The 10,803-nt window shown below is 32.9% G+C and overlaps 1 pseudogene; it reads left to right on the forward strand.

Annotated features, from left to right (window-relative positions):
* Positions 1-2,733: 2,733 nt before the first annotated feature.
* LOC105623895 lies at positions 2,734-8,070 on the forward strand (annotated as a pseudogene).
* The last annotated feature ends 2,733 nt before the right edge of the window (positions 8,071-10,803 follow it).

Genomic DNA, 10,803 nt, shown 5'->3' on the forward strand with positions numbered 1-10,803 from the left:
AAACATCACTATACTTCCTTGTAGATGAGAAATTTCAATCCTTTTCTTCAAATTGACATACATATTTGGCACCTTATCTAAAAATAATCTGAACGCCAGACACTCTTCAGATTCTGCACTAATATTACGATATTCAACTGATTTTGAGAGCAAAATGGAATGAAAGTTACTACAAAATTTCAAACAGCAAATACAAATCATAATCTGTAATGACCATAATCCGTCACAGTGATGGAATGGGGACAAAGCAAGGAATGGGAAAAATGGTGGATGCGAATACTTATGTTTCTAATGCTCTAGACTGACAGACGCAATCGGTAATCTAGTATTTCGATATTCCTGGTTCTTTTTCAATCATAACAAAATTAACGAGTGTTTGACAGTTTTCGATGACATTATGTCTCGAATCTATTATTTTTTTAACAGTATATTCAGTATAAAACTGTATAAAACTTAGTATAAAACTTATTTAAAAAATTATATATTTTTGCAATTGTGCGAAATACTGCATGTATTTACTAACTGTGGGACATTCTAGAGAACAGTAAAAACACGAGACTAGATAGCGAGAACATCAAGTATTATATTTTGGCGATTGTCCATTGTTGTCTATACAGCGATCTAGCGGACGTGACTTTAAAGCATGGCTGACGAACGAGGGCGATAATAAAAGAACTGACGGTAATTCAAGTCAAATTTTTATTAATTTCTGTATAAAGCTAAGTTGAAAAAAAAAACTGTTGATACGCTGAATTTAATATATTATATGTAAATATGACAATACATAAAAGATAAATTGTATTACAGAACGATCCGAAGTTCAAAGAAAACACGAACTGGTTCCAGATGTTAACTGGTTCTAGTACTAGTTAACTAGTTTATGTACTTTTAGATTAAATCAATTGCAAGCTATTGACAACAGCTATATGATAAATCAGTGAAGCTACAATTGTGGATCTTGAGAACGATGATATGTGGTTACCAAATTCTACTTCTATTAATTTTATTCTAAAAGGCTCTTTTGGATAGAGGCATTGATTGTTATCACTATGAAGTAAAATTTGTTCTTTTATTAACATGCTAAAAGTGTCAAATATAAGATATAACTGAAAACAAGATATATCATTTTCGAAATAATTTACTCAATCATTGCTTTCAGTGCAATTTTATGTAGAAAGAAAAGTGAATTCTTTCTCTTTCTCTCTTTTATTATTGGTCTGTGACTCAAGCGAATCTAACCAATCGATAATTTCATTCAATTTGATTTCAATAAAAGAAAGAACGAGCTACAATGAGCGTTGTGATATGGCGATGAATTTAAGATGGATTATTTATTGATCAATTTTATTTTTGTATTGTTATATCGTTCTCTCATGGACGTATTGCGCCACAATTACTGGTAAGCTATTTATTGAGTTATTTACAATTATCTCAAACATTGTTTTAAACACGTTTTTGAAAAGTAAATGCAATACTTTTCTTTTATAAGCATTAGTTTCATATAACTTACATAATCTTTATTTTTTAGAATATAATAATTACATTTGTTTATTATGCCCTAAGCAGAACATTCAGTTTAACAAAGATCACAAAGAAACAAAAGATTATCAAAGAAAAGTGTAGTTTGTTAGAATTATTATTCTAAAATTTTTTAAACAAAAAATCCACTTAAATTACAACACTTATTAATAAAACATAATTTTATTAAACGTTGTGTCAAAAAGATTTGAAAATGCTAAGAGAAAATAAATTAACTGTTGATGTTGCAGTGGTTATTCTTATAGAATTACTTCTATCGAATAGTATTATTTTCGGATTACTTTGACAATGATGAATTATTTAATTACTCAAAGTACCCAGTTTGGAAGCAAATGAGTAAAAGATGTCAAAATGCTTAAAGTGCTTATAACTGATGGATTAATATTAAATATAATAGATGAGAAATATTTTCTCTCGCAAGACAAAAATGGGTTTGAACTTGCTAGATCCATCAATAATAAATATTACAATTTCCAGTGAAGTCGATAATAATAATGAATCAATGAATTTTAATAATTTTTCATTTTTTCTACTTGTCACTTCGTTTGATTTAATATTAAGTGCAAATGAATGGGGGCAAATTAAATTACTTCAATCAGAGATAAAATCAAAAAAATATTATCATTAAGATATGGACTAACGTCATTGTTGATGCATTTTATGAACAACATAATCTACCTTGTGCATATTTTTGTTAGAGACGTATAAATACATCTTTTCAAAGCAAATATTACATCAAGATCATCGGTAGCTGTAAAAGTAAAACGTGATAATATTTTCAAAGGCGTTGTTGATATTGAACCGTCAACTAGCATTGATAAGCTTTGTATACGTATGGAAACATGGGAATCAAATCCAATTTTGCAGCGTCCTTTAAGTGGAGTAATGAAAACAAATAGGCAAAGCAGCAGAAGGATGTTCAAATTTGCGAAATAGATTAGTACGAAAAAAATTGCACCTTGGAAAGGTTGATGCACCAATAATATCTTCGTGGAATGTACTCCAACAAGCGAAAAAGCAATTGATGACGAATTAAGTTCCAAAAAACTGAAAGACGAAGATGTAATTCAAGCAATTTATCATTTAAATTTCGAAAAGCTTTACAAAAGTTCTATTGCTGTAATAAGTTATTTGCCATTTAAAGTGTGTTATGGCACTACTGAACAAATCACTGTTAATGAACAATATCATAATATGTATAAAAATGCTTCGTCTGTTAGTATTGATGCAACTGGCATTATTGTAAGGAAATTGAAAAGATCATTAGAAATAAAATCAGTTCACATTTTCTTATATGTGATTGCCATACATTTTGACAATGTATCTTTATCAGTATATCAATTATTAACAGAATCATAAGAAACTGAAACAATGGTTGAGATTATGGTTAGATATGATTAAGTTTCGTAAGCCATTCCAAGTGGTCGTCGATTATTTCAGAGCAATGTTATTGGTTTTGTTCGAAAGTTTTCAATGACATTACTATAAAAAAATATATTGAAATTTGTTTCAATGCTACCTCAACTGGAGAATATGTTTCACGAAAGTAGATTTCAACATAAGGATTGATGTTGCACATATAATTCACATTGGTTAGTCAATGGTCTGCTTTGAAAAATCGTTCTTTGCTTTCTGTACGTGACTTTTATATTCGATGCATCGCTTTGATGATAGATTGTCAAAATTACAAGAATTGAAATATTGTCGCTTACGTGTATTGTTGCTCTTTAGCATTACCAGGATTCAGTCGTAAGTGTAAAATTAATAAATCAATGAGTAAAAACAGTTGAACAAGAGAAAAATTGGAGTCATTAATGAAAGAACGTCCTACGATATAGACAATTATTTGCAAATTATAGATTTTAATAATGATCAGTTAAATGACGACGTTTACGAAATAAGCGATGACAATATTAAACTCAACGAATTTTTTGAAAATATAAGAATTGCAGCCCAATCATCAATTCAAGAGGGTAAAATTTGCAACTTTTTTTATTTACCCAAAATAATAGATCGATTGTTAAAAATCGGAAAAGAACTTCCAATTTTGGACAGTAGTGTGTATTCGTTTTTATACGTCATCCAATCACAAATTGTAAAAGAATCTTCCGAGATATTAAAAATGATTTAAAATCTATTTACTTCGACAAAGAATCGACAACTTTATCAAACTTCATATTCGTGATTTAATAGGAGGTACACGAAGTTTTTCATTCAAAATACAAAATTTTGTTGTAAATGGAGAAGCATTGCCAAGTTGGAAGCCAAAAGATTTTTGTCAACATACTACTAAAAGATATGCTATTGTTCGATCAATAGCAAGAATAAGTTTAATTAAAACTCTTGATGATCTTGATGTACAAAATTTTAACATGGAACATTCTTCTAAATTTAATGATTCAAATTTGTTACCCAAAGAAAACTAGCGTAGAAAAGCAGACTCTTTATTTTTATTGAATGGAAATGAAGAAAGAAAGGATTATATTTCGAACGACAGAATCAGATAATAAAAATTTCGAACACTCAATTAAAGATATAGATAATGTCGATATCTCTATTGTTTCGAGTTGTGACAAAGATAATTTATCGCATTCAGCATTAGTAAATTTAGGATCAGATAATTTTGAAAATCAGATTTCTTGTACAAAAATTATTAAAACTGAAGAAGTTGATTCGAAAAATTATTATTCCTAAATCATTGCTTGTGAAAAAGAAAAATAAAAATGAATTGCCTATAGAACAACAGAAAACTATTCAATTAAAATTAAATAAATATTTTGAACACAACCATCTCATTCAAAATTCTTTTGCGCTCCTGAAGTAAATTAAATAATTAGTCCAAGAATATAAGCGCTATTTATTGAAAAATGCTTCCTTTTGACTTACAAAATTGATGGTAAAATATATATAATAATAAAATATATATAATACATATATATAATATAAATATATATAATAATAAATAAATATACTATAATATATATATATATATATATATATTATTATTATTATTACTAGTATCTTGGATATTTTTCCTTTGCCAAAACTTCTGATAATCCATTCTTCGAATGTGTTTTTAAATTCATAAATAATGGCCCATGTCATGCAATTTATAAGGAGAGATTTATGTTATTGAAACCTTCATATAAACATGTGAAAGTACTACAAAAACTGAGCATCGCAAAATTATCTTTTCTTATGATGCTATAGACAGTTCGGCTGAAGTTTGAATAAAATTGTTAATGCCAAGTTCTCATCAAATCGAAGAATAAGTGTGGCAAACATGATATAGAGCACTCAACTTTAATCATAACATAATTTTAGAAAAAGGCTTTCGTGCTTTACAGAAAGCATTGAACTTTCATGAAATCATTTACAATAAACGATATTAATGTGGTAGCTGCTCCATTCTAATCACCGAAACGAACTGCCACATTTTTATAGACTTGATAGAATTTTTATAGAATTAGATGTTAGACCTAAGATGCTTTCAAAACTTGTTCAAAAGAATTGCCAACAATGCTAATGCTAACAATATAGGTAAAATTGTTTTACACTTAAAAAAATTATATTTTTTATACAACATATATATATTGGGAGTACAAACTAGTTCGGTCCGTTTCCTTAAAGATAGCTCCAGCTGTTGTGAATGGTTTATAGTGACAGCTGATTTTGGCGGTTTCAGAAAGGTTAAACATCTGCTAATGATATTCAGTTTATGTCGCTTTGAGTTTCATACAAAAACCTTGATTTTTACTGATTTTGAAATGTCGAATTTTGTGTTAACCAAGTAACATTTGCGGGAGGTTTTGATTTTCTGTTTTAAGAAGAAAAGTACGACTGAAGCCCATCGAATGCTTGTCGAAGTTTATGGTGACACTGCTCAACTGATAAATCATGTAGGGAATGGTTTCGACGTTTCAAGGATGGAGATTTCAATGTTGAAGACAAGCCTTGCTCTACACGGCCAAAAAAACTCGAAGACAAAGAATTAGAGGCATTACTCGAAGAAGATCAGAGTCAAACGCAAGAGGAGCTTGCAGAATCATTGGGGGTAACTCAATAAACCGTTTCTGTACGATTGAAAGCCATGGGAATGATTCAAAAACAAAGAAATTGCCTTATGAACTGAAACCGAGAGACGTTAAAAGGCGATTTTTCACTTGCGAACAGCTGATTCAAAGACAATAGAGAAAAGATTTTTTGCATCGGACTGGAAAAGAGAAGTGGATATTCTACGACAACCCTAAGAAGAAAAAATACTACGCTAAGCTCGGTCAATTGTTGCCATCGACCTCAACATCAACACCACGGCCGAACATTTATGGTTCAAAGATCATGTTCTGTATGTGGTGAGACCAAAAGAATCTTGTTTACTATAAGTTGCTGAAATCTGGCGATTCCATTACGGGCGATCGGTATCGATTACAATTGATTCGTTTGAGCCGTGCATTGCGAGAAAAACGGCCGGAATATGAGCAAAGACATGATAAAGTTATTCTTCTTCATGACAACGCTCAGCCTCATGTTGCTAAAGTCGTAAAAAAATATTTGAAAACGCTCAAATGGGATGTTTTACCGCACCCGTCGTATTCTCCAAATATTGCTCCTTCTGATTACTGGTTGTTCCGAAGGATGCAGCAAGTCACCGGTTCACTTCTTTCGGAGAAATCGAAAATTGATTTCAAAATTGGATCACCTCCAAAGACGAGTCATTTTTTCGAGATGGAATTCAAAAATTGCTTGAGAGATGGGAAAAAGTAGTAGGCAGCGATGGACAATATTTTAATTGATCCGTTCATTTATTTTGTTTTGAAAGAAATGCACAAAAAAACGGACCGAACTAATTTGTACTCCCAATACATATATATTGTGCAACTTGGTTAGAAGGCGTATGAGTGAGTGCATGCGAATGTGTCTTAGCAATTCATAAGCGAATTCAACGAAATAGGATCAGCGAGAAGCTTAATTGTGAACTAATTAGTTTAGAAGTTTGTTAGAAGTGGAAGATAAGCGAGCAATTGGAGGAGAGGCTTTTGATGCGTGCGTTAGAAAATATTGAGCGCGATACATCGAGGTGAGAAAGAATAGATTAGGGCGCGGAATAACAGCGTAAAAATGATGAAAAGAAGGAGAGATGGCAAGCGTAGATAAGATAGGAAAAGGCAAAGTAGACAAAAAGCAGTGTTTATTGACAGAGATATTTAAATCAAAAATAGATTCGAAAAAAGTGACATTTGACATGATAAAGGAGAAAATATATAATGGAAAGAGTAAAGATAGAAGTAAATGAAGAGATTAGGAAGAATTGTATAGAGGTGAGGAAAGAAATGAGAGAGGAAAGAATGGCTTTTATGGAAAATATAAGGGAGGAAAGAAAAATAGTCATGGAAAGTTTGAAAATCAAAGAAAGATTTTGGGAAGAGAGGATTAGGAGGATAGAAGAGAAAATAATAGAAAGAGAAAATAAGGTAAAGGAGTGGATAGAGAAGGCGAAGAAAAAATTTAGAGACGGATGGGAGGAATATAGTAAATGAGAAATAAAAGAGATAAAAGATAAGCTAGATGAGATGGAGAGGAGGAGAACAGGACATACATCAGGAGAGGGAGAGGAAGAGAAGGAATGTGTATAATAAGGATGGGAGAATCTACAGTAGGATTGCGAGTACATGTAGCAGAAGGTGGTCAGAAAGGAGGCATGGATAAGTGAAAGAGAGATAGCAATGCGGAAATGGTGGCAGATAAAGAATGAGAGAAAATGCAAATATTGCTATTAAGGGGATTAATTGGAAAGAAGATAAAGATATAGAAAAAGACAAAGAATGTTCAGAAAATTATAAAGAAGAAAATAAGGATAGACGTAGAAATACTCAGCTGGAGGATGAGCGGAACAATAGTAATCATTAAAGTGAAAAAATGAAGAGGAAGAATGATGATGAAAAACAAGAATAAATTAAGAAGGAAAATGTTTTTCGAAAATGATTTAAGTTTTGAGGAAAGGAAGACACAGACTCGGATAAAAAAAAGAATGAAAGCACAGGAAAATAAGAGGGAAATATAAAAATAGAATATGGGAGGATGAAAATAAAGGCGATATGGAAAACTTGGGCAGAATAGAGAGGGGAAGAAGAAAAAAGAGAAAAGGAAAATAACAATAGGAAATATGAGGATGAGAGAGAGGAAAGAAAGGAATAAGTTAAGAGAAGCGGTAGGAGAGAAATAAAATTTATTTTGAGCCAAGAAGGAAGTGTGGAAAATTTAGGGGAATGCGGAAGGAAAAGAATTAAGGGAAATATACGGGGAAAAGAGAATTCGAAGGCAAATAAAAGGGGAGGAAATATTATGTTTTGGAACATTACGAGTATAAGTAATAAGGATAAAGATTTTTGGAAATATGTAGGCAAGTTTGATTTCGTAAGCCTATGTGAAACATGGCTGGAAGAAAATGAGTGGAAAAAAGTTGAGAGGAGGTTACCTAATTCACATAAATGGGAATGTATATATGCACATAGAGAAAAGAAAAGAGGCTAGATTTATAGTAGGCATAAAGAAAAACTGGGCAGAGGAATCGAACCTATATAAAAATAAGGAAGGAGTGGTAATGTCTACTGTAAGTACAGGGGAGAAAAAAGTTATAATAAAATCGGTATACAATAGAAGGAGCTGGAAAAATTTAGAAGAAAAATTAAAAAGAATAGAGGAAAATGAGGAAATAGTGATAAGTGGAGATTTTAATGTAAGAACAGGCGAACTAAGTAATGTTGAGTAAGAAGAAGAGGAAATAGAAAGGAAAAGTAAAGATGAAGTGATAGGAAACGGAGGCAAAGAGTTAGTAGATTGGGCACAGAGAAAAGGATGGTACATTTTAAACGGAAAGGAGATTGGGACGGGGAATATACTTATATATGTAGATTATAGGGTTAGTACAGTTATTGATTATGTGATTGCAAATGAAAGTATAAGAGAAAACGTAAGGAAATTTGCGATAGGAGATAGGGAGACTCAGATCACATGCCGCTGCTACTTAGCATGGAAGGAGAAGAGGAGAGGCAGAAGACAAAGGAAGAGGAACAAAAGCAAAAAGTAATGGAGATAATTGTATGGAATGAACAGACTATAATAGAATATCAAGAAAGGATAGAAATCTTAATTGACGAAGCAGAAGAAAGTAACAGTAGAAGAAAAATGGCAGAGAATCAAGAAAATTGTACATGGAGCGAAGAGGAAGATAAAAACCAAAACATTTGAACTAAGACAAGGATAAGACAAGGTGAGATAGAAACTGTATCAGGAAAAAGAAGGCAATACAAAGAATATATAAGAGATGGAGATTAGGAAAAATAGATAGAAGAGAATATATGGAAGAAAGAAGAAAATTTAAGGAGCTGAAAGAGAAGTAAAAAAAAAGAGAGAAGAAAAGGAAACGGAATTGAGAGATTTGAAGAGGGAAACGGATATATGGAAATTTATAAACAAAAAAAGAGGCAAGAGGATAATAACATTGAAACAGAGGAAGGCAACGAATTTATAAATCTTCTAAACAGTACTGAAGTGAATGTATAGGAAAAGGAGGAAACGGAGGCAAGAGATGAAGAAGGATAAGAAGTGGAAGAGTTGAAAGAAGAAGAAATTAGAGAGGCACTAAAGAAGATGAACAAAAAGGCCGTGGATATAGATGGATTCCCAATGGAAGCGTGGAAATATGTGGAAGGTACATTTATGTACCTTCTTGTTATGGAACGATATGATCGAATCATTGGGACAAGTTTGGAGACAAGGAGAGATATCTGAAGATTGGAGGCAAAGTATTATTGTGCCATTATATAAGAGAGGAGACACAGAATCGGTAGGAAATTATAAAGAGATATCGTTATGGTGTACAGCGTACAAATGATATGCGGAGATTCTAAGAATTAAATTGGAAGAAGAGGTAGGGAAGAAAAACATAATCTCGGAGATGCAAACAGAATTTAGAAAAGGCAGATCGACGATGGGTAATTCGTACTGAATCATCTGATTCAAAAGAGCTAGCAGACAGAAGAAAATATAAGGTGTAGTAAAAAAAAATCCATTACGTTTCCAATAGATGGCCTTAGTAATCTGCATCTCGCGTTGTATAAGTGCGATCGGGTTACGCTAGATGGCATTGGAAAGATAAGATTTCGTACTAAAAAAACTTCTCAGACAGTTTTGTGATTGCTTGACTCAGTATTGTTTGAGTGCGCATCAAAGATGGACACCAGCAAAGAGAAAATACATCATTATTTTACAGTTTTTTTTCGATAAATGCGAAAATGCAAGCCAGGCGGCTGAAAATGTGAATAGTGTTTATGGTCCTGATACTATAACAGCCAATCACGCGCAATTTTGGTTTTGTCGATTCCGTTCCGGTAATTTTGATGTCAAAGATGCACGCTCTGGAAGGCCAATTGTCGAAAATGGCGATAAAATAATGGAAATTCTCGAGTCCGACCGTTATGCACTGTTTCGATTGCCCAGGAGCTAAACATTGCACAAAAAACCGTTTGGAATCATTTGAATAAGGCTGGATACAAAAAGAAGCTCGATGTATGGGTGTCATACGAGTTAACACAAAAAAACCTCATGGACTGAATTTCCATCTGCGAATCGCTGCTGAATTGCAACAAAATCGACTCATTTCTGAAGCGGATAGTGACTGGTGATGAAAAGTGGGTCACTTACGACAACATCAAGCGAAAACGGTCGTAGTCGAATCGCGGTGAGCCGGCGCAAACGGTGGCCAAACCAGGATTGACGGCCAGGAAGATTTTGCTGTGTGTTTGGGATTGCTGTGGGATTGGCAGGGAATCATCTACTATGAGCTGCTCCCCTACGGCTCTCTTAATTCGGACCTGTACTATCAACAATTAGACCGTCTGAAAGAAGCAATAGCCCAGAAACGACCAGCGTTGACCAATAGGAGAGGAATTGTGTTCCATCAGGACAACGCAAAGCCACATACATCGATATTCGCCAGAAGCTCCGGGAGCTTGATTGGGAGGTTCTTATGCATCCACTTTATAATCCGGACCCTGCTTCAAGTGATTACCATCTGTCTATGGCGAATAATTTTGCTGGTGAAAAATTCGCCTCAAGAGAAGCTTGTAAAAATCAACTGTCCCAGTTTTTTATCAATAGGGACGAGGGTTTCTATGAGAGAGGCATAATGGAATTACCTTTAAAATGAGAGAGGCATAATGGAATTATCTTTAAAATGACAACAAGTTATCGAACAAAACGGTG

This window comes from Atta cephalotes, assembly GCF_000143395.1.
Source record: "Atta cephalotes unplaced genomic scaffold scaffold00002, whole genome shotgun sequence".
Lineage (NCBI taxonomy): Eukaryota > Metazoa > Arthropoda > Insecta > Hymenoptera > Formicidae > Atta > Atta cephalotes.